Raw genomic sequence first — 23272 nt, forward strand, 5'->3', positions numbered from 1 at the left:
TCGTTTCTTGGACTTGTTTTGCTTATAAATAAGAAAACAGAGACGGAGTCTTTAAAGGATGTTTAGAATCAGCATTTTCTTTTATGACCACTAGATGGCAGGTGTAGGATTCTGAATACCTTTCAGAAGCTATTTATCAGCTATTCTAATTTGCAGCACTAGATGAGAAAACCGATTTGGTTCAAAGCAGGAAATTTTAGAAATTAGTCTCTTTTTTTCTATTTCTCTCCCTACCCCCATCTCCTACACATAGCCTTAAAAAACGTGGTAAAACTGGTAAAGGGGTATAAAGTTTCTAATAGGGCTTTTAGTTTCTATCTACAGTTACACAGCCTTCTTGCATATTCGCTTTCTTTATTGAAAAATTATAAAACTAAAATCTAACAACAAATCTATATTTGACTTGACATGTATTTTCATGTAAAATGTTTGAGATTTTTTTTTTCTTTCTCCTTTGGGCATATACAACCTAAAATAGTGTGTTGTTTCTGTATAATCTCAATCTTTTTATTTTCTCACAGTGGAAGGCAAGGGGCCTTTAGGCAAGGGGCAGTTAGATATTATATTATAACTTAGTAATTGATTTCCTTTTTTTTTCTTTATGATAGGAGGTAGTAGGGATGTAGGAAACTTTAAAAAGATTTTTTTTCTTTTTGTCTCCACAGTTTTGATTAGAATTTTTTTCCTTGTTTAAAATGAGGTCGAAATAATCGAATATTTTGGTTTGAACACATGTGCCTTTCCATTGAGGGTCCAAGGCCTTGGAAATGTAAAGGGCCAATCTTTGTCACAGAGGGGTTCATTGCAGAGAAGGGCGTGTTCTGCAAAGACAAACAAGTCCCATAGATAGTTGCCAAGGGCACAAAATACATCTTTGCATTACACCTTGAACTAGCATGTTCATATCACTTCTTCTTTTATTGCATGCACCATAAATGACTGTAAAAGTTTGCAAATCTTGCAGAGACCTTGGCAATCAATACTTCAGTAGGAAATCTACAAAGAGAGGGGGTGGGAAAAAGAGATCCAGCCTAGCAGTTCGTTTTTTTTGTTTTGTTTTTTTTTTTTTTGGCACAGGAACTGCAGGCTGACACTGAGAATCATTTAATGTTCGATTTTCATAGTGTCTCAGCCAGACTAGTAACATAAAGAGCAGTTTCAATTTAGACATTAAATCTGAAATTTTGGCTTTATTTATATTAACAGGTAAGTAGTCTGGAGACATTCCTGTGGCCTTAACTTGAGATTACTCCCGGTACTCCTGATCTGTGACTTGTGCATAAAATAAATCTAGATCAGTGTGTGACGAAGCAGGGTGCCTAGGCCTGGAGACCATGCCTTTTCCCAACTGTTTTAAAGCACCGGATTCCCCAAAAGGGCCAGACCAGGTTCTGGACGTTGCTTTTGAGGATCTACAAGGTGTTGGTAGTGGTGCTGGGTGGGTAGGGGGCGGGGGGATGCTAATCAGTCCCTCCCCCTTATTCAATCTGCCTGTTCTACTGGTTTTGTTTGTTTTTACCACGTTAAATTCCAGGCATTAAAGGTGGGTGTTCCGTGAAAAGTCCGGCAAATCAGATAACAGACGGGGGTACCAAAGCCCTGGAATCTCAGTCACAGACCGCTACTGCGCTAAGCCCAAGGCGCAGACCTAGCTGGAGGCTAACTGTGCAGGGTCAGAGGAGATGAAATGACTCGGCATCCCGCTTCCCAGGGGCGGCAGCCTGCAGCTTTATAGCTCTGGCAGTCTGTGCCCTGGCTTTGGGCTGCGCTAGGGAGCAAAAAGACTTCTTTCATTAAAAGGGACGAGGACAGCGAGGTAGTGAGCGGCGGCGGGAGGAAAAAGCCCGCGGCCCTGCACGCGAGGCCTGGAAGGTTTCAGGCTGTTCCCGCCTCCATCCCCACCCCCCAACCTTGCTGGCAGAGCCCTTCCCCCGCTCCCAGTCCTAGTGACGGGAATCCCTGCCTTTCCTTCTGATGCATAAAACATTCAGTGGCCTCCAGGGAGTTTTTGAAATTCTGGCGTAGGCTGCTTTATCCGTTGTTTCGCCCCTAGGGTCATATACAACCCCAACGGTTGAGTCGGGGGCGCGTTTAGTGCCGCTCCAGACCCTTAATTTCACCTGAGTCCCCGTGGTCACCTCCCGCCGGTGGTCCTTGACATTACGAGGACCTTGGAAGGGGTCACTGGGCTTTGCCTAAATCCAGAAAGGACTGGCCGGTGGAGAACTGGATGAGTTTTTGATTGATTTCTCCTTTTCTCCCCCCCCCCCCCCCCGCTGCGTGTAAACGGGAGTGAGGGTGGTTGGTAATCCCCACTGATCACGCCCGCGCGTGCGATGGCCGCCGCAGTGTGGGTGCGCCGGCGATCGCGGACGGTCTGGAGCTCGACCAGGTCAGCAGAGGCGCAGCGCCTCGGCAGGAAAAGGACAGTTCCCGTTTGCGTCTTGTGAGGGTTTAATGTACAGGGCCAGGGGCGTGGAGTTGCCCTCGGAAATGGGGGTCCCTGAGTGTTTAAATCTGGAAGACTTTTCCGCTCGAGTTTCCTCGCTTCTGCCAGCACCCTCCCCACACCTCCTGAGAGCTCTGCCCACGGCTTCTACTTTAATTAATAGTATCAGAACCGCTCGTGGGAAAAAAACGGAGCTCTTATCAAGACGATCAGGTGCCGTTGGGAAGAAGAAAAAAAAAAAACTGTAAAAAAGATGATCAAATCAGAAAGGAAAAGAACGGGCGAAATGAGACATTTACAGAAAAGTGAAGTAAAGGGGTTTTGACTCTACATTTTCTGTTTAGTTTTAGTTTTAAAGAGTAGATATGACAAATACTCATGTATATAGTTTCCCCCTAAACACTAAATATTGAAACAGAACTTTCTTATTGAGAACCTTTCCCTAAAAATTTATCCTTATCTCTTCTTTCTCCTTGTGTTCCGCCTCACATACACCTCCCTGCTCAGTGCATCAGGGGACAATCTCTGTAGAACACATTTTTCATTTTCAGCATCATAAACCCATGCCATGATGAACTGTAATAAATTAGTTTCAGAAAAAATATAAGTGATTCTCTAAAGCTTTGTCAGTTGGCATTGGTTGATCTAGTAAAAAAAAAAAAAACAAAACTGCCGATCCAACTCCTCCTACCTTCCTTTAGTTCTTAATGTCCCTTTTTTGTTTGTTTGTTTGTTTGTTTAGTCATCTGAAACCACCCCCTCCTTGCCATGGAAGAGGAAGGTTTGGCGGTGTTACATAAACTCTTGGAGATTTTTCTAAATTAAACAAATGCAGTGATTCCTTTAGATAATAACTAAGTCTTAACAGAGTTTATACTTCCTTGATTGCACTGCCATTTCTGTCATTGTTAGTCAAAATCCTTGTGGTGACAAAAAATTCTCTGGCAAAGGTTCTACATATGGTTTCGAAATAATTTTGAACACAGAACATGTTGGTGATCATTTCCTGGTAGATCACTGACTCTATCACGCATGGATGATGAATTGATCACCCAAAAACCGAGCCCCTTGACATTGTAAATTGTTAACAGTTAAGTAAACTGAGACTCGAACTAAAATGTGGTTTCTCTGCTGGGAACAAGAGATGTCAGGTAGCATTAAAGCTTCCGTGAATGGGGATGGAAAATTTGTCTTTAGACTTTTAACGTTTTATGGGAATTATATCTATATTTCGGTGTATAATATGACAACCTTCACTTTTAACGTTTTATGGGAATTATATCTATATTTCGGTGTATAATATGACAACCTTCACTATGTAAGGATCTGGAAATAGTTTTAAAGAGAATGTCCACAGGTGATCCTTAAACAATACACCTATGGAAGATCTGTTGAATAAGCATAACCCGTTAATCGTTACTCTTCAGCCTCAAATCTCTGGACGGTTTCCTGGAGCCCACGTGGACAGGCCGCTTCCGAGACTCGGTTTGCAGACCGCGTGGGCAACAAGGACCCAAAGAATGTGTTTTGCTCAAGAAGGTCGATTTAAAGAAAATAGTATATTATTTCTCTCCTTTGTTCTGATTTCAGGAACGACCAACAACTTGTTTTTAAAAGAGCCTTTCAGCAAGAGATTCAGAAGGAGGAAACTGAGAAAGTTTAGTAAGCCCGATCTAAAAAGAAAAAGAAAAAAACACCTAGCTCTTTGATCTCCCTGGCTTTGTTATTACAGTCTTAAAATACCCCAACCCCTGGTCGGAAAAGAAAAACCTTACGGATTAAGTAACTATTTATCTCATGAGGATAATTACTTGTTTGACCTGAAGTCATTCATTCCCGAAACCACCAAGTTAAATTGTTGAGATGTTTTTAAAAGCTACAGCTTCTGGGCTATATTGCCTGGTTAAAAAAAGCCTGATCCAGATGACCAGCGCGTAGGGAACGGGTCTGGGCATCGTATCTTGAAGTCTAAAGCTTGAGCAGGCGCCTAGGGTCTGGGAGGGAGAAAGCAAGCTTTCCATCAGATACATATGTAAAGAGGTACTTAATGACTGAAGCCACAGGTGGATGGTTGGCCGGGGAAGGGAAACGAGTCTACCACTTCTTCCCTTAACTCTCGGTGGTCACAAGCATCAGGGAAGGAGTTAACCCCAGCGGCCAAGGTGCAGTTTAATGAAATGGTTGCGGCTTCCCCTAGCGGTGTGGCCGCAGCGCTGTCCCTAGGAACCGATTCAATTCCCTTTAATAATACTTCCGGCCCTTTTCTGGACCTCATTGGCTCGGAATTGTATCTGCCTTCTGGGGTCGGGCGGCTTTTCTCCACCAAGGCTGGTACAAACGTCCTGCCTCAGGGTGGACACCGCCCTAGCTCAGGCATGACCGGGATTAGAGGACGGTGCCCGCGTTGCGGGCCGCTGGTGGCCTCAGGCCGCGGGCACGGAACCTGGCGGGGCCCTTCTGGTCAAGGTTCAGAGGGCCTCGCCCTGATGGTGGGAATTTAGGCATGTGGCGTGTGGCAGTTACCGCCTGGCGGCCTCGGGGAGGCCCTGGAGAGCCACTCCACTCAACGGGAGGCCCGGGGTTTGGGACTCGCCGGCCAGCCCGCCGGTCGCCCTGGGGCCTTGGGAACAGGGAAATGAGCGCGCTGAGGCGGTGGCGGCCTCGCCGCTTTCAGTTTTCATTGAGGCTGCTGGTTACTGTTTAACATCCCCACCCACGTTTCAGTTTGTTTAGTAAATCGATCGTTCTGTGAGAGTCAGGCCGGTGCCTTGTCGCCATTGAGCAAAACTAATATTCTTCAGCATATGGTCAAAAGTCTTTGCTAGAGACCCAGACAAACAAACAAACAAACAAACAACAAAATCCTTAAGCCTCCTCTCCCAGATCACGCAGCCCCACCCCCACCTCCCACCTCCGCGCTTTCAGCCAACTTCCCAAGCTCGGAAAAGTGCGGCACAGGACACCGCTGCTGGGGTGGGTGGGGGGAACCTGCTGCTGGGAGATGCGGCGGCTGCGGCGCAGCTGACTGCGACGCGGGAGCTCCGGGAGCGCCTCCGCGCAGGTAAGTTTCTCCTGCCCGCGCCCGAACGGGGGGCTGAGCCGGAGTCCACGGCTCCCGGCTGGTGTCGGGCAGGAGGAGTCCCGGTGCCCCCTGGGCTGCTGAAGGAGGGGCCCCCGCCCGGTCGCGAGGGGCTGAGCTTTAGGATTCCTACGCCAGGCAGGGATGAAAGTAGATACCTCGAGGCCTCCCACAGCCTGCAGTGGGGCGAGGAAGAAAAGGCTGCAGGAGAGGCAGTGGGGGGCATGCGCAGGCCGTTCCCCCAGGAAAAGTAAAATAAAAGTTGGATTTGTTTGGGAGAGAAAGCTTTGGTGCCGTCGGTGGGTCACGTGGTTGCCAGGTTTCTGGGGGCTTTGGGGGAGTTTTGTTTTGTTTGTGGCCTCGGGCAAGGCCATGGCATATGGATATCTACGGGCCAAGGAGATTTGTGGGGAGATGCTTGGTCCTGGAGCATCACCCCGACGCCTTGCTTCCAGTCTCAGCTTCTGTCAGTTCTCCCATAGAGACATTTTGGGAGTGGGCATCTTCGTCGGGTGACGCTGCTGGGAGATTATTTGAGAAGCAAACTGTGTGTGTGTGTGTGTGTGTGTGTGTAATAGTTACATAAATATATACAATTCTATTTAAACCATTTTAGCTTCCTTTGGAAGCTTGTTTGAACAATGCGCCAGTTAAGCAATAATCATTCCATGTCTAAGGGGACTAAGCCAGCACCTGATAAGATCTTTGAATTGAATATATGTGCTTTTCACCTGATGGGCCTTTTTCTAAGGCTTGCCCAAAACAGAGCCAAAGGACCCCTCTCCAACATGCGGTCTTCGTCTTCGGTAAACTTTGATTTGTCACCAAGGGCTAGAGGGTACAGAATGCAGAAGCTCTAAACCTAAAGGGATGTCCTGAAAACTAACCACCTCATTGATAGCAACATTTCCTGTTTTTGTTTTGTTCCTTTTCCCACTTTTCCATTCGTTTTACATGTATCTTCTCTCTCTCCACAAACATTTATTCATCAGTAAAATATTCTTTCTCTCCAGCTATCACTACTTTTACATAATAATCCTGCTGTCCCCACCCTCTCGCCACACCTTCCTCTTTTCCTCTTCTGTGGACACATCATGAAGCCACCTGATCTATTTATTGTGTGTTTGAAGTCAGTGGCCAAGGAGAGTTGGCGGCTCCCTGGTTCCCTTTGTAGGAGGGAGTGGAGGGAGAAAGTGGTATGAGTGGTGGTGAACTACCTATTTTTCTCTTTTCAAAATGGAGTAAAGGGTCACCTGGCTGGCTAAATCCATAGAAGACGTGACTCTTGATCTTGGGGTTCATGAGTTGGAGCCCCATGTTGCATGTAGAGATTACTTTAAAAAAAATCTTAAAAACAAAAGTGGAATGGAAATTGAGAGCCATTGTTCTCTTATTTCCATTTCTCCTAAGCTCCATTTATGGCCTACAAATATGGAATTTTTCTCAACATGCTTTATGAAGGTAACACAAAACTTACTACATATGTCTATTAAGATCTCATAAGCCTTTTATTCTGCTGTGGTGATTCTAAGCATATGGAACAGCGCAAATTAATTTTGGGGCTTGCTACGATTTTTTTTTTAATACCCACATGCAAATAATTTTGTTTTTGAGTGCCCCATTTCTTTGAAAAGTTTTGTTATTTCTGTGAATTCCAAAAGTAATAAAGCAGCATGAATACTATAGTGAATCTAAAGTGAACCCCCTTCCCTATTCCACTTTAACCACCATTGATGGTTGGGTTTGTGTCCCTTCATGTGTGTAACCACAGGAATTTTTCTTTCATTATTTCAAAAGATTGGATAATGGTACATATCATACCAGTGTTCTGAAATTTATTTTTCATTTAGTATTTATCAAATATTTCTCTGTCAGTATGTGAAGATTTTTTTTTAAACTATATCTACCCAGTGTAGCCAGCCAGTATCCCCCAGAATATTCACTTGGTCATAGGGTGGCTCACTGCACAGGGGTGGCCAGCTGAGGGGGAAGTGAGGACTGAAACCTTGACCTTACAAATAGTGATGTAGTAAATGTCTGTGTACATTATCTTTGCAAGGAGATAGATTTATTCTGAGAAGAGAATTGCTGGCTCTAGGGGGATGTTCTCTTTAAATTCGATAGATATTGCAAGGAACCTTCTTAAGTACCCACAGTGTATTTACTATGCTCTTGCCAACACTGGATAATATTGATGTGTTTAAAGTGTTGCCAATCTGATTGAAAAAGTGATTTCTCATTGTTGGAGTTTCATAATTTAGAAATTATGTAAAACAGTCTCAGAACATCTAACTTAGAGAGCTTGAGAATTTTGTTTTAAAAATATAATAAAGTAGAGGGGCGCCTGGGTGGCTCACTTGGTTAAGCCTAGACTCTTGTTTGCAGCTTAGGTCATGATCTCAGGGTTGTGAGATTGAGCTCCATGTTGGGCTCTTTTGCTGGGTGTGGAGCCTGCTTACAATTCTCTCTCCCTCTCCCTCTGCCCCTCTCCCCACTCAGATGCACTCTCTCTCAAATAAATAGATTCAAAAAAATAAATAATAAAGTAAGAAGGGAATTACATGCATTTCAAAATGCCGTCTCATTTTGAGCTTCTACGGGATGCCATTGCGTTAGTTACTATCTACCCATTTACTAAATGGCTAGAGGTACTGGTATATGATAAGTGAGAATTTCTATGTTACAAACATGTGTGTGCTTAGTAGTTGCTGTTGTGATTTTTGGCTCTTGACTTACATGTTTGCCACCTTCATAAAAGAGAGTTCACCCTCCTGGGAATGAAAACACAATTTTAAATGAGATATCATCGCTTTGGATCCTTAAGCTATAGATGCAAACAAAATAACCTGGTGTACAATGATACCTTCATGTAGAATCACTTCTGTTCACCCTCCACGTAGGAACTGTCACCTATTGCTAGTAATCAGCTCATACACAGACACAAGAAATTCTTCAAGTATGACTTACTCTTATAGCTGGACAACCTATTTAGGAATATTAATTATATATATATGTGTGTATATATATATACACACATATGTGTGTGTTTGTGTGTGTATATATATATTTAGCCAATACTTACTGAATTCTTAATATGTGCTGAACTGTTCTAAGCCATTTACTTGCATTTTTTTCTTCTAGATTCTTTAAACAAATTTCTATAGTTCATACTAGTATTTTCCCAATTTTCAGATGGGGAAAAATGAAGCATAGAGAAATTTAAAAACTCTACTGAAGTTACACATCTACGGGTGAAAAACTGAAGATTCAAATTTAGGCACCATGGCTCTAGGCCAGGAGAGTAACCATGGCTACTCTACATGGTCATCGGGTTGCTCACTGCGCAAGGGTGATAAACTGAGGGGGAAGTGAGAACTGAAACCTTGATCCCCCATGCCCAGGCCAAGCTATGTTCCCTTGCTCTTGTCTGTAAGGGCTTGGTTTTTCTTGGTCACAAAATGTCTGTAAGGGCTCACAGCACCCCGGCTCCTGATGTATCAGGATCTGTATATATACACATTTGCTTTTGTAAGTAAGTACCTTTGCAACTCAATTCTGTCTTGCCCATTCATTGTGGGTACACCTTCAAGAACAGATCTGCCTTATTGCCTATACTCCTTATCTTATCTTTAATACATATATAAGACATGATATTATAATAATATATATATTCAAAACATGATCTGTGCATGGGAAAATTAGCTCATAGCCTCTGATATGGTGCCATGAAAACCATTGGTTTTATCAAGATGGTTTTCTGGAAAATGCATAAGGAGTTCGTTTTTTTCTTTTTTTGGTGATTTTTCTTAACATTTTGAAGGACATAAAGGTCTTTGAGGATGACCAACGCACGGCATATAAGCCAAGAAAGAAGGCTTTGTTGTCACATCCCTTCCCAACCATTTACTAAAAGGTGAGCAGGGGTTAAGGGACTTGGGCAAGTCAACCCTCCTCATTTTTGAAGTGTATATCTCATAGAATTGCTATGCCGATTATATATGTTAATACATGAAAAGATTAGAACAATGATTTGGCATATATTAAGTACCCAATATGTATTCTGTGTTGCTGCTATTGTTTTTATAGAATGAGATAATGCATCTAAAACACTACTTGATTTATAGTAAGTTGTTAATAAGTGTCACCTGTTTTTATTGACCCTCTCTCTAGAGAAATTATATTTACATACGCAAATTACATATGTCTTCAAGAGTTTATGGAGCTCTAGAGACCTGGCAAAGCCCTCTAATGGGCCTCAAAGATACGATGATGAATAAGAGAGACATAGCTCCTGACTTCATGGTGTCTGTAGCTAAGCATTGTACAAAGATTGCCTGGAGTATGTTCAGTGGTTAGAACATGGGCTTTGGATCATTAAGATCTGGGCACAAATCTCAGCCTTGCTCTCTACCAGCTGTGTATCCCTGAGTAAGTTATTGTTTCTTATTGTTTCTTGCCTGAGTTTAAAAACTTGTAAAATGAGAATAATAGTCATTACTCACAAAGTAGATGTGTATTAATTCTTGTATTATTTATATTAAGCATTGTATCTGTTGAATGTTTGATACTTTTCTATACTCTATTTCAGTATAGAAGAATCACATTTATCTGTGATAGCAAAAAGTCAACATAAACATCTAGGTAGTGTGTCCCCATCTCATTTAAAGTATTGGCTAATAACATCATCTGGGCCCAGTAATTTAGTATTTTTTAATATTTTGAATCTTTGAGCATTGTTCCTCTAGTCACATAACCCCATGTTGTGTTTTGCTTGTGCCCTTAGCTTATTTAAGATTATGACATCTGACCCACTATTTGGTCATTTGTTTTGTGCTTTCTTGTTTCAGACATCATGGCTATAAGTTGCACATAAAGTTGATATATGTTAATTTAGCAGGAGTTAAAATTGTACTAGGTGCCTAGAATACAAATATAAATAAAGTAGTGTCCCTGCCCTCAAACACAAATAATCTACTTAGAAGACAAATACATATAATCATCTATAATGTAAGGTGACAGCTATTCTATTAGTATAATACATAGAAATACCATGGAAAATGGAAACACAAAAGATACATTTGGCTTGAGTAGCTTAGAGAGAGTTAATGATTTTCTGATTAGAAGTTGTTGAGTAGGAATCTTTCCTACATCTGAAAGGAGAGGTTACAATTGGAGTAGGTGGTATGGCAAGGGATGATGTGGAAAAGGAACACTGGGCCAGATTGTGACTGGGTGCCAAAGATTGACCTATGTCTTCTAGGCAATGGAGAGCCACCAAAAGTCTACAGATAGGTTGGGTTATGAAAGTTCTTTTTTCTTCCCTCTAAGATTGACTGGCAGCATTTGAGTCAGATTGTTAGGAGGGGAGATAGGGAGATTTGTTTCCCATTTTGGGCTAATTTTCAGCAAAACAATTAGTATTTCTAACCTGAATTTTTGCAACAACCAACTGTTCTGCTTCCTAGTCTTACCAGCCTCTGGTCAGTTTCCCAGAGAGCAGGTAGGCAGATGTAGAGAAGACAGATTGGATCATTGTTTCTTTGTTTGTTTGTTTTTGTTTTTTCCCTCGTCCATTTAAAATAATTTGTTAACTTCTTAATGCCCTTGGCATGAAGTGCCAGGTGAATTGGTCCATGATTTCCGTTAAAGCTTCATCTCTCTTTTCTTGAGATCCCTTACTTTAGTCTTCAGCTGGAATAAATCTCTTAGTTCCTCAAATGCACCCTGCTGTGTGCCTTCAAAGTACTCTTTCTGTTCCTTCGGACACTCTTACCCCCATCACCATCATTTTTCCCCCCATCATTCTAGCCAATTTCCCCTTATCTTGCAGGTCTTTGCTCAAAAAAACACCTTTGAAATCTTTCCTGACTCCTGATCCAGTATATCAATTGCCTTATATCTTGTTCCTTCCCTGACATGACAGTTACCAACTTCATCACACATTGTGGTTGGATATTTGTTGATCATTCTCCCAGGCTGACTGTTGGGCCTCTGAGGGTAGGAATTGCATTGTTCTTGCCCACTTCTTTAGTTGGGCATTTAGCTGAAGCTTAATGAAAATGTGTTTGCTGAATCCAACAACTATAATAGAGGAAGGTGAAATATCAACAATGGAATTAAAATGCCTGTTAAAACCTAATTTTCAAGCACTGTATTCTCTGTTGGGGGTAAAGCAGTGACTAGAAGTGATTCTCTCCTAAATTTTTCATGTCTCTTTGGAGTTATGAATAAAAAAAACTATTACTGTGGTAAGTGCAAATGTTGAGTACTGGAGGATTATAGAAACCTACCAGAAGGCCTGCTAACTTTTCCTGGTGTAGATTTTACAAGAGATGGCATATTCTTTACTTTTAAGTCAAGAGGGATATAATTTATTGATATTGAGATACAGTTATGTTGAGATAATTATATTGAGATAGAATTTACATTGCATAAAATACATCCTTTTTAAGCATACCTTTCAGTGAGGTTTTTTTTTAAAGATTTTATTTATTTGTCAGGGAGAGAGAGAGAGAGCTCAAGCAGGGGGAGTGGCAGGCAGAGCGAGAGGGAGAAGCAGGCTCCCTGCTGAGCAAGGAGCCTAATGCAGGACTTGATCCCAGGACCCTGGGATCATGACCTGAGCTAACGGCAGCCGCTTAACCGACTGAGCCACCCAGGCGGCCCTTCAGTGAGTTTTGACAGATGTATGTGGTCATTCAACCAGTACCATGATGAAGATGTAGAACATTTCTGTGACCACTTTACCCCAAATTCCCTTCTGTCCTTTGGCAGGCAGCCCCTTCCACCTCTCCATAGCAACCACTGATGTGATTTCTGTTTTCAGTGTTGACTTTTCCAGAATAATATGTATAAATAGAATAGTGTCATATATACCTTTTTGTGCCCTCCTTTTTCTCAGCATAATAATTTTGAGATTCTGATGTCTTGTTTATGTATCAGTAGCTTATTTCTTTTTTAAAACAACAGATACATGAGGTACAATCGACATACAATAAATTACCCATATTTAAATTGCATGATTTAAAAAGTTTTGACCTATGTTTATACCAGTGAAACAATCACCATAAAGGTAGAATATAGCCAACACCCCTGAAGGTTTCTTCAGGCCCTTTGTAAACCCTGCCTCCTGATCCTTCCTCAGATAACCACTGATATACTTTCTGCCCCTGCAAATTAGTTTGTATTTTCTAGAATTTAGTATCTTTGGGATCACACAGTATTATTTTGTGTCTGGCTTCTCACTCAACATAACTATTCTAAGATTCATTCATTTTGTTGCATCTATCAATGCTTCTTTGTTTGTTTGCTTGCTTTTTGAATAGCATGACACTGCAAGGATATGCTACAGTTTGTTTATTCATTGACCTGTTGATGAACATTTGGATTGTGTCGTTTTTGTTTCAGTTTTGGCTTTTGCAAATAAAGGGACTGTGAACATTCTTGTACAAAGTCTTTGTGTGGACATATCCTTTCATTTGCTTTGTATACAGTTGACCTTTGAACAACATGGGTTTGAACTGCGCAGACCCACTTTTTTTGTGGATTTTTTTGATAAATACAGTACAGTACTATGAATATATTTTCTCCTCGTTATGACTTTCTTAACAACGTTTTCTTTTCTCTAGCTTCCTTTATCATAAGAATACAATATATAATGTGTATAACATACAAACTATGTGTTAATTGACAGTTTATGCTATTGGTAAGACTTCCAGTCAACAGTTGGCTATTAGTAGTTAAGATTTTGGGAAGTCAAAAGTCAGATGTGGATTTTCAACTGCATGTGTGTGTGGGGTCAGTGTCCCTAACCCCCAAAGGTCAACTGTAATTACTGAGAAGTATAATGGCTGGATTCTATGGAAGAAACTGTCAAACTGGTTTCCTGATTGTACCACTTTATGTTCTCACCAGTACTAGTTTCTTTACATTCTTACCAACACTTGGTATGCCCAGTCTTTTACTTTTAGACATTCTAAAAGGTATGTGATGAGATCTCATTGTGGTTTTAATTTGCATTTCCCTGATGACTGATGAATCTGAGCATCTTTTCATGAGCTTATGCATATGCATGTATTTTCTTTGGTGAAGTTTTGTTCAAAACCTGTGCATCTCCACCCACCTTTTAAAAATTGGGTTGTTTTCTTATTATCGAGTTGTAAGACAACTTGAGAAATTAAATTGAGAAATTATTTGAAATTGAGAAATTGAGAAATTGAGAAGACAACTTGAGAAATTAAAAAATAACAATATATATACTATAGCTACAAGTCCTTTATCAGATAGAAGTTTATTTCCCCCCATATGAATTTATTTTTATACAAGGGCTAGGCTTTGACCAAAAGAAGAAGACAGTAAATGATATTTCAGTCATAAAAAAAGAATAGCATGTGCAAATGAAAAAAAAAGTTAGTTTTATGGCTTTATGAGACCCCAATGTGTGGTAAAATAGGAAAAGGTGGTGGAAAGTGAGTTTACAAAAAGAGGAAGAGGCCTGAAGATAGAGACTTTTTTTATGTCATGTTATGGAATTTAGACTTTTTTTGTGAGCACTAACATTAATAACATTAATAAATACCAGTCTAGTAACAATGGTGATACTAATAATTGAGCTTTACAGTTTATAGAATTCTTTTATATGCACGATTTATAATGCTTTCCTGTACATTATTTTATTTAAGTCCTTTGACAACCATGGGAAGACAAAGACTTGGAAGCACATGCAGTCAGTATTAAATATGGGGTTTTTGGATTTTGAGCCAATGTCTTTTTAGTTAGTGTGCGTGTGTGTGTATGTGTGTGTGTGTGTGTGTGTGTGTAAGTTTAATGTGTGATGCAAGAGTGATAGTTGGGTTGGTCTGCAAGGCTCAGGAGTACACTCTCCCAGCAGGGCAGGGGATAGTGTCCTGCTGAGTTCTGGGAAATGGTATAGTAGACCCTGGTAAAGGTTGGGGAATACAGTTATACTTTGAAAATGACAATTTACAGTTAATGTGAAACATTTCACAAAATTTCCAGAATCTCAGAGGGTTTTCTAGACTCTGAATGTTTTTAATTGTCCTTCTATTTGTAAACTGATTCTAGATGAATAAAGTAAAATTATATGTATTTGTTAATTTGCTAAGGAAACATACAGGATGACCCAGTTTTTTATTTTTTAATTTTAATTTTTTTTTTTTTTTAGTTTCTCTTGAGAAATTAAAAAATAACAGGAAGTTTTTAAACATAATCCTTTGGTTCAGTATATTCTGTTTCTTTTGTCCTGTCCAGGGCCCTGACTTGTTTCCCCATACTCCTGCCATGCACCACTTGTCGATTTCGGAAACATGAAAAAAATTACATGCTGTACAAGCTCACCATTTAGGACTTTCTTCCTTCCTTCCTTCCTTCATTTCTTTCTTTCTCTCTTTCTCTTTCTTTTTTCTCTTGGAAGTTTTGACATTTCCTCATTTGCTCCTTTTTTGCAAATTTCATCCATCTTTAATTTCTGTGGCTTCTTTTCATGGTAAAGAAATAAGGGGATGGTAATCCAGAGTAACTGAAATACTCATACTCTCAAGTGAGGGATTTATTCATATTCAAAATACTCTCTTAACCAAGTACATAAAAGCAAATTAATAATTGATGTTTAATGTGTCCATACACATTGCTGTATGTTATCTGTATATCTTCTGTGTAATCATTTCAAAATCGGTTTAAGAACTGCTTAAGTACTGTGAAATATGTCTATGCAGATTTAACATGGGACTGCTATTTTCTCACCGATTAATCTGGAAAGGCAGAGGGTCTTTTAAAGCATATTTGTAAAATCCTTCTCATCAAATGTATATGATTTAGATAGTTTAGGGCAATGGGCTTTGGAGTCAAACAGACTTGATTCAAACCTGTAGGGCTATGAGCATGTTAGCCCTGCCTTGCTCATGGGCACAATGCGTTGGTAAGGGTTAAATGAGGGGCGCCTGGCTGGCTCATTTGGTAGAGCATGCTACTTTTGATCTTGGGGTCATGAATTCAAGCCCTATGTTGGGCATAGAGAGCCTACTTAAAAAAAAAAAAGCTAAATGAGATGACATTTAAAGTGTTCAGTATAGAGTCAGACACAAGGCAAATATTGAGATCATGTGCTCGTTTGCATCCTCTCTGTATCAAGTTAATATTTCTATATATCCCTATTTCTGTAGGTTTCATATACATACATATAGATATAAACACATACACATAACTTATTACCACCATTAACAACTATGACTAGTTACGATTTATTAAACGCTTTCTGTGTGCTGGGCTCTCAGTGCTTCACATAAATCATTTAGTCTTTACACTGACACTATAAGGTGTAAACTGTTATTATCTCTGTTGTGCAGATGAGGAAACTGAGGCAAAGAGGTAAAGACCTAGCTGAGACTGCACAGCTAGTTAAATGGAAGCGTCAGGGGTGAATGGAGACCCTTCGCTTCCAGAGCTTCGTTTCCTCTTCTAATAGAGATGCTATGCAATTAATTTCTTCTCAGTTTTCACAGTATCTTTTAAGGCTAAAAATGAAATAAAGTAATTTGATTTTCCTCATATTCTGTGTCCCATCATATTTATATGAAGCATGTAACTGATTTCCCTGGGCTCATTTGAGCATCTATCAGGTTAAAGTAACTTATCTGATGCTTCATATGTAAACAAACACCATGGTGGACTGATGCCTCAGACAGGTTAGAATAGATCGAAAAGCACTGAACTGGAGCTTTTAATTGAATATTTAAATTTAATAAATTTAATTTATTAAAATCAGGGATAACAATTATAATAGGCCCATGTTTGATGATGTAAAACCTGAGGCATAAGGGGTGGACTTTCAGAATTTTAACTAGTTTTGCACAATGAATTGAAGCATTTTGAATATTAACTCAATTGTAATTGTGCGTACATTATTATATTCTCTTCAGGAGTCAGGGATAAGTATTAGCTGAAAAGTCTCTTAAGGTGTGATTATTTGATAATGAAACTTCTCAGGAAGGAAGGCTTACAATTTAAAAGGCCTAGAGTGTTTAAAAGATGATTTTCCTTTCTTAGTTTAGTTGATCAACTTCTTTCTGGGCAAAGAATCCTGCTACCTGAAATTATGGATCCGTTAAATGGGAAGTGTAAGGATATTTATACCTAGCATATATAGTATATACAGAATTACTTTCTGTTACCGCATGGCTTATGAATTTTAATGGTCATATTTTTCTTCTATTTATGCATTGATTCCCAGAAAGTTGAAACTTACACAACTCGCAGAGTAATTGTTATCTAAGTAGAGAGTATTTTTGATATATGTCCTCAAACTGCATTAAACACTTAAATTATAAAGGAGAACAAACAAAATGCATGCATAACACGTGTTCTTTTATTTAAGCCTAAAACAATTTTGAATAACGTTGTCATTTCTACCTATATAAAGCACATATTTTTTCTTAAAAGTGAGTCCAAAACCTGACATTTCATTTTGTGAAATTGAATTGATAACTTGTATATTTGAAACAAGTAGCTATGATAAAAATGTATCTTTCATTAAGAAGGGTTTTAATTCAATTAGGCAAGAGTTTTTGAGTGAATATTATGTGCAAAACATGTAGGGGCTTAAATGGTAAAAGGAATAAATACAACCCCTGGAGTTTAGGAACTAGCAAAATAGTTGGAGAAATAAATACAATAATAATTCTCATTCAAGTTGCTTTATGGTAAATGTTGTAATATACAAATCACTTATTCCTGGATCTGATATATATATATATATATATATATATATATATATATATATATAATTCATTTATCATATATATGTGAATTATGGATAAATTATATGGATCCATTTTTATAGAAATATATACACCAAAGAGATTGTATAGCTCCTCTTTTTGATATAATGTATTCCACATATAGGGAAAGTATGCAGAACTTATCTCAAAAAAATTTTTTTTCTACTTGAAGAAAATGAATAAAATATTTTTTAAGGTAGGTGTGCTAGTATGCTGGGGCTGTCTTCACAAAATACCGGGTGTTTTATCAACAGAAATTGATTTTCTCACAGTTGTGGGGCCTACATGTTCAAGATAAAGATGGTGGTTTTGGTTTCTTCTGAGTCCTCTTGGCTTAGAGATGACTATCTTCTCCTTGTGTTTTGGTCTTCCTTTCATGAGTGTCTGTATCCTAATCTCCTCTTCTAAGAACACCAGTTTTATGTTAGGGCCCATCCATATGACCTCATTTTACCTTGATTACTCTTTTAAAGGCCCTATCTCTAAGTACAGTCATATTTTGAGGTATTGGGGGTTAGGGTTGGGAGTCAGGGTAGTGGGAGGACAAAATTCATCACATAACAAACAGCAGGGTAACCATAAAGTGAGTTCGTCTTACTACATATATGTTCAAATCCTCCTTATGGCTCACGCATCTATTTGTTTTAGACCATAAATTAAATCAGTTCAGTCCACAACCAAACCATTCATGTGGACATTTAGAAAGCCTTCTTCTCTCTTAATACCCCCCCAATCCACACTGTCATTCTTGCCTTCATGCACCCTCCCTTTTGACCAACCTGTCTGGTTAGGACAAATGGCAAAAATTGATGTGGCTTGAGGATACCATCTGGAATCACTGAATAATACATAGAAAGATGAATCTTCTATAAATAATCTAGACTATTAATAATAAGTCTATTATCCTTTTTAAAATATTTCTATATGCTACATATGTACATACTACTATTTCCCCATCTTGGCCTTTAGGGCCTTTTAGGCCCTAAAAAGGGCCCTATCCTATCCAACCAGGATAGATGAGGTCATATGGATGGGCCCTAACATAAATTAGGATTAGGGTACAGACACTGCATATAGGTGCAGTGTTTTGATTAAGTACCAGTAGAGGAAACTCAGTGGGTATGTATATGTGTATCACTGAGACTATGAGAAGTTAAAGAGCAATGCCAAATTAAGCTGAACTCCAAAATAGGGCAGGTACTGTGTTTGCCTTTTGGAGAAACATTTTAAATATGTCTTTCTTTCAGATTGCACTCTCTAATGTGTCCAAGACCTCATATAAGACATATATGCCTCACTTTAATTTAGAAGCGCTGAGTTTAAGAAGTGTTGGCTATACAAAGGAATCTATACAATAACTCAAAGACTGCTAAACTGTGTGTTTCTTGAATTAATGGGAAAGAGACATATAGCAAAGCACCACTGATGCTGGTAGCGAAGGTGCCCAAATGCCAGGCCAGTTCTCAGGGACGCTATCCATGGCTGCATCCTCTCTTCCCTGGTTGAGAGAGATAAACACACAAGGCCTTTAAGGTACAAAGGGCAGTTTCTGTATTTGAAGTTATGCATTAAACAGATTGTTTCAGAGCTTCTCAGGTAGAATCCTGACAACTCAGCTTGCAATAAAAGCGCCACAATTCATTCTCACAAACACTTTTGTTTTACTAACAATATAATTGCAAATCACACGTGTTTGGAGCAGTGTGCTCACTCCAGTGGGTCTCTTTTAAAATTGTGGAAGATTGGTTGCATTATGTCTTCAGCCATCTTGCAATAAGTATCTTAGGAAACAGTAGTTCATTGATTTAGAGAAAATTATCAGTCTTGGTATGGGGTGGTATGTGTAAAGCATTTAAGACAGAGGGAATTAGACAGTAGCCTGAGCTACTGAGTTACCCTTGACAAGTTATTTAACTTGTTTGTGCTTTAGTTTGCCCATCTCTAATCTAGAGGAAAGCTACCTACTTTCATAGGGTTCCTGAAAATCTTAAATTGGACAACACCAGTAGAAGAAACCACCCAGCATCATTTTCTAGTACTTGGCAGTTACTTAATAAATGGAAATACCCTTTCTTTTCGTCTCCATGATTTTTAATTTCCTCTTATGATCCTGGAAGTAGATATTAAAAAAAAAAAAAAAACCCTCATTTTTTTTTTTTTTTGCTTAAACCATAAGCTAAGAATTATTTTTCATTTCTGCCTTTTCTTTACTCACCCAGTCTAACTTGTCAGTGAATTAGAGATCTGCCAATATTACTTCCAAATGAGCCTTGCAATTTCCACACCCCTTCCCCTCTCTGCTGCTGTGTCATCCAAGCCACAGTAATTGCATACCTGGACAACTCTCCCTGTCCATTAACTGTTCTTTCAGTTTCCATAGTGTTCCCTTCAATGGTGATCTTAAAACATAAATAAGAACCTATCACCCCCTGTCTAAATCCATCCAGTTGGTTGCCCATTGTGCCAGGAATAAAGGCCAGACCCTTTGTTGAGGCCTCTGAGGCATCTGATGTTCTGGCCTCCCCTGGTCACTCTCTTACCTCTGGTCACATCCACGTTTTCTCAGTTCTCAAAAAAAAAGCCAAGTTATTTTTCACAACTTTGCCCTTTTCATTCAAAACTCTTTCCAAACTCACCCCTACCTCCCACACATAAACATAACCTAATGTCTTCATCCTTTCCTCCTCAGTTTAAATGTCACCTACACAGAGAGCGTTCTAGGAGTTTCCTCTGATTTGTGCGTTCTTATGTAGTTATTGTTGTTTGGAGATAATCACGTCAGCCCAGCTGGCTGAGAGATCTCAGCAGCAGAAACTTGAGGGGACATTGTAAAAAGGGATAAAACAAAAGGCCAGGAGAGCAAGAGAAGAAAGGAAATACTAAATATTTAATGAAGTAAAGAAGGTCTGACACATTCTTTAATCTACTTGAAAACTTCTTTAATAACTTGAAAACTTGTATGTCATGACATAATTTTTTTATGATTATTACTAACTGCTGGTTAGGACTCTACAGCCGAACTCTGCAATAGAAATACAGCACAGCCCCATGTGTACTTCTTTATATTTTTACATAGCTACATGGCAAGAAGGTTGAAACAAGGGAAAGTAATTGTCATTACCTATTTTATTTAACCCAATATTTCAAAAATGTAATCATTTTCATGTGAATCAATATATACATAAAAATTATTAAGGATATAGTTTACATTGTTTTTCTTAGTAAGCCTTCAAAATCTAGTACATTTTTATACTTACAGCGCATCTCAATTCCCACTAGTCACAGTTCAAGCGCTCAGTAGCCACACGTGGCCAGAGGCTATCGTGTTGTTCAGTGAGTGAGAATCCAATGGTGATTCAGATGAGGTTCAGTGTAACACTCTTTCATTGTCTGGGATGATTTTTTATTTAATTTTGGGACACTCTAACTTTGAAGTGATCTTTCAGATTAGATAGGTCAGATTTCTGTTTTCAGAGACTTTTTAATCGATTTGTGGAAAAATATTTTCTCACATGTATGAAGATGAAAAACCTATCGTTTCTCTCTTAATTATGTTTGAAGATGAGTAGAGTGAACAAGGGTTAGTTTACACCAAAGAGTTAATGGTTTGGCTGGGCTTTCCACTACTTGTAAGATTTAGTTGTGAGGCAGTTTATACAGAATGCCATTTACAAGTGATTCTCAAAATTGAGTGGGCATCAGAATCACCTGAGAGCTCAGAACCAGGCCGATTATTGGGACCACCAGAGATTTTGATTCTGGAGTGGAGCTGAGAATCAGCATTTCCAGTATGCCTCCAGGTGCTGCTACTGCAGCCAATGCGGACTGTTACTGGTGCAGATCATCTCGTCTGCCCTCAGGCACCATCCTGAGCCACACCTTTCATTTCTTCCTGTGGTTCCTGATGGAGACCTTGGAAACCACTACTTTTGATTGTGTTTGTTTGTGTGTTTGCTTGTTTGTTTGTTTGTTGGGGGGTGGTGATGCTAGATAGAGGACATTACCTGTCCACTCATTATGGTGCTATATTTCATATGGAGAATAGAGGAGCAAAAGAACCATAGAGGAGGAGGAAAGAGAGAACCATGTTAACAAATTTCGGAACAGGAAATTGTTGAAGAAATGCCACAGAGATCGGGGGGCAATACAAGCTTCCTGGTGACTGTGTTTTATGTTTTATCACTTTTGCTCTGAGGGGTGGGGGACAGAGTCTATATTCTGGGTCCAGGTGATAGATTTGTACTGAAGCAGTAATAGCTCTGTTGAATACTCATCCACAAGTCTAATACGTCCCCTGCTGTAATTGATCTGTTTTTCTAGCCATTTAATAACCACTACATTCCAAATCTTAAAATTAGCTTTGAGGCTCATGTGGAAACAAGTACCATTGTTTATGGTACATAAGAGTAATGCTTATGTACCTACTATATCATGTTGAATTTCTACAAAGCTGCCATTGTGTGAACCAGGGCTCTGCGAATACTAGATAAAATTAATATTAAATTTCTGAGTAATGACAAAAATAATTACCAAACTAAATATAACTTTGATAAAGCTGTGAGGTTGATAAATTTTTGAAGGCTAAATTTAGAAAAAAATCAAATGAAATTAATCTTTATTTCTTTTGTAAGCTTTAATTTTCCTATTGCATTATCTAATATTTATTGAGTACTTATTATTGGCAGGCATTGTTCTAAATGTTTTACCTGCTTTAACTCATTTAGTTATGAGGACAACAACCCAATGATTCTATTATTATTATTATTTTTAGAGGGACATTATCCAGCTAGTTAATAGCAGAGGTGGTATTCTGAAACACTTAACCATCTCGAACTCTTATCTGATATTCAGCGGCCTTAGTTTGTTCTTTTAAGGAAGGATTCTCTCTTCCTTGATTTTCTGTTCTACAAATCTACACCCAACTACACATCCATTTGAATTTTTTTGCCTAGAATTTTTTCGTTTTGCATAATTTAGTACTTGTGCTTTTCTCTATGTCTTCTCTATGCCATTTACTTTATCTGAAGTATAATTCCTTTTCTGCCCATTAGTAACATTTTACATTAATTAGTTCTTGAAATATTGAATATATTTATGCATGTTCTTACTGTTATTAGAGCAGAATTATAACAACTCAAAGAATTTTAACATGAAAATTGAATCTTCCATTATTCAGCACACACATTTCTTTTTTGTACATTTCTACCTAGTCTTTTATGTAAGTGTGTTTATAGGCATGCATATGTTTTATATTTATTCCCCATGAGTAATTTGTATTTGGATTTTTTCACTGATTATTTAATTAAAATTTTTTTCTTATTAGAGACATTTTTAGAATTATTTTTGTAATATCATGTAAAATTCCATTAAATTGAAATAACACAGTCCACCTAACTATTTTCCTGTTGTTGTACAGGTTGATTTTAATTTTTTTCTATTCATAATTTTGTAATGAATGTTTGTACATGAACACAGCTTTTTTTAAAAAAATTGATTTTTCCCTACTAATTTAATTTAGTAAGTCAACAAGTCAGCCTTCTTTAGCTTTTGACACATATTGTTGTATTGCTTTTGCTTTTAACTGAAGATTTTTTTATTGAGTTTTAACTAATCTTAAGCATACACTCAAAGGTTTACATATGTAAAATGTAACCATTGACACCCAGAGTATTTCCAGTTTCCTAAAAAAAGCATTATGTTCGGGCGCCTGGGTGGCTCAGTTGGTTAAGGGACTGCCTTCTGCTCAGGTCATGATCCTGGAGTCCCGGGTCGGGCTCTCTGCTCAGCAGGGAGTCTGCTTCTCCCTCTGACCCTCCTCCCTCTCATGTGCTCTCTCTCTCTCTCATTCTTGCTCTCTCAAATAAATAAATAAAATCTTTAAAAAAAAAACATTATGCTCCTACTCACACATAGGTTAAATTTGCCTACTAACTGTGTTGCTGTATATAT

The 23272-nt window shown here is 38.9% G+C and overlaps 1 protein-coding gene across 3 annotated transcripts in view; it reads left to right on the plus strand.

The window, feature by feature from the left end:
- The first annotated feature begins 5376 nt into the window (after positions 1-5376).
- Positions 5377-23272, plus strand: part of HNF4G (hepatocyte nuclear factor 4 gamma) — a 129768-nt gene continuing 111872 nt past the window's right edge. Inside the window, exon 1 of one of the 3 annotated variants that reach the window (XM_073892905.1) lies at positions 5377-5510. The gene's annotated coding sequence lies outside the window, so the exon portion shown is untranslated. The remainder of the gene's footprint in view (positions 5511-23272) is intronic. The other 2 variants (XM_073892906.1, XM_073892907.1) reach the window with 2 other exon arrangements.

Source organism: Callorhinus ursinus, unplaced genomic scaffold (assembly GCF_003265705.2).
Source record: "Callorhinus ursinus isolate GAN/ISIS: 27379988/994484 unplaced genomic scaffold, GSC_fseal_2.0 scaffold5, whole genome shotgun sequence".
NCBI lineage: Eukaryota > Metazoa > Chordata > Mammalia > Carnivora > Otariidae > Callorhinus > Callorhinus ursinus.